This window comes from Rousettus aegyptiacus, unplaced genomic scaffold (assembly GCF_014176215.1).
Source record: "Rousettus aegyptiacus isolate mRouAeg1 unplaced genomic scaffold, mRouAeg1.p scaffold_m13_p_9, whole genome shotgun sequence".
In the NCBI taxonomy this organism is placed as follows: domain Eukaryota; kingdom Metazoa; phylum Chordata; class Mammalia; order Chiroptera; family Pteropodidae; genus Rousettus; species Rousettus aegyptiacus.
In genome coordinates this window covers 94,260,751-94,262,783 of record NW_023416312.1, presented here as the reverse complement: position 1 = coordinate 94,262,783, position 2,033 = coordinate 94,260,751, and positions in this window count along the sequence as shown.

The window sequence follows — 2,033 nt, the reverse complement described above, 5'->3', positions numbered from 1 at the left end:
AGTAGTCCCTAAATGGCTGCCGATTGCACAAAATGTTTATTAAAAATATTTTTTAATTTTTAAATTACAGTTGACATGCAATATTATATTAATTTCAGGTGTGCAACATAGTGATTAGACATTTACATAACTTACGATGTGATCACCCTGGTAAGTCTAGTACCAATCTAACACTATACATAGTTATTACAATATTATTGACTATACTCCTTATGCTGTACTTTACAGCCCCATGACTATTTTGTAACTATCAATTTGTACTTCTTCATCCTTTTCCCTGTTCCAACCATCCCCTCAAACACTCCCCCCCCATTCTGCAACCATCAGTTTGTTCTCTGTATCAATAAGTTTGTATGTTTTGTTTATTCATTTATTTTACTCTTCAGATTTTACATGTAAGTGAAATCACATAGCACTTGTCTTTCTCTCTCTGTCTTATTTCACTTAGCATAATACCCTCTAGGTCCATCCATGTTGTCACAAGTGGTAAGATTTCATCCCTTTTTTGGCTGAGTAGTATTTCGTTATATATATGTACCACTTCTTTATTCATTCATGAAGGATACCCAGGTTGCTTCCACATCTTGGCTATTGCAAACAACATTTCAATGAACATATATATGTCCCCACAAAGTAGTGTTTTGAGTTTCTTCGGATAAATACTCAGAAGTGGGTCCTTCTTTGTCTCTTATTATAGCCTTTGTTTTAAAGTCTATTTTGTCTGGTATAAGTATTGCTACCCCAGATTATTTTTTCATTTCCATTTTCATGAAATACCTTTTTTCATCCTTTTACCTTCAGTCTATGTGTGTCTTTTCATTTGAAGTGAGTCTCTTGTAGGCAGCTTAAGTAAGGGTCTTATTATCCATTCAGCTATCCTATCTTTTGATTGGAGCATTTCACCCATTTACACTTAAAATAATTATTGATAGGCATGTAGTTATTGGCATTTTATTATTCATATTTTTATCTTTTTTCTATTTTTTTTTTCTTAAAGAAGCCCCTCTAACATTTCTTGTAATACTGGTTTGGTATTGAACTCCTTTAGCTTTTTCTTGTCTGAGAAGCTCTTTACCTGTCCTTTGATTGTAAATAATAGCTTCGCTGGGTAGAATAATCTTGGTTTTAGGTCCTTGTTTTTCATCACTTTTAATATTTTATGCCAATACCTTCTGGCCTTCAAAGAGAAAGAAAATGACAGTCTTATGGGAGCTCCCCAGTAGGTAAGTAACTGCTTTTCTCTTGCTGCTTTTAAGATTCTCTCTTCATCTTTAACTTTTGTCTTTATCTACATAATTTTAATTATGATGTGCCTTGGTGTAGGCTCTTTAGGTTTATCCTTTTTTTTGGAATTCTGCATTTCTTTTGGTCAGATGTCTATTTCCTTCTCCAGGTTAAGGAAGTTTTCCATCATCTCTTCAAGTAGGTTTTTAATTCCTTGCTGTCTCTCTTTAACTTCTGGTACCACTATGATGCAAATGTTGCTATGCTGGATGTTGTCCCAGAGGCTCCTTAAACTATCCTCATTTTTTTTGAATTTATTTTCTTGTTGCTGTTCTGATTGGGTGTTTTCTGCTACCTTATCTTCCAAATCGCTGATTCAGTTCTCTGCTTCATCTAAGCTCCGTTAATTCTCTCTAATGTTTGAACTCTGCATCTGGTATATTGTTTTCTTCATTTTGTTTAGTTCTCTTTCTGGAGCTTTGTTCTTTTCTTTCGTTTGGGGCTTGTTTCTTTGTTCTCTCATTTTGGCTGCTTTCCTGTGTTTGTTTCCATGTATAAAGTGGAGCTGCTATGTCTTCCAGTCTTATCAGAGTAGACTTATGTAGTAGGTCTCCTGTGGGGCCCAGCGGCACAGTCACCCTCACAACCTGAGCCAGGTGCTCTAGGTGCCTTATGTGGGTTATGTGTGCCCTCCTATTGTAGTTGAGACTTGGTTGCTATTTACTCCCCAATGACAGGGATTGACCCTTGGGCTGAGTGATGCAAGGATTGTCCGTGACTATGGTGGAAGAGCTGTTATGTAGGGGCTG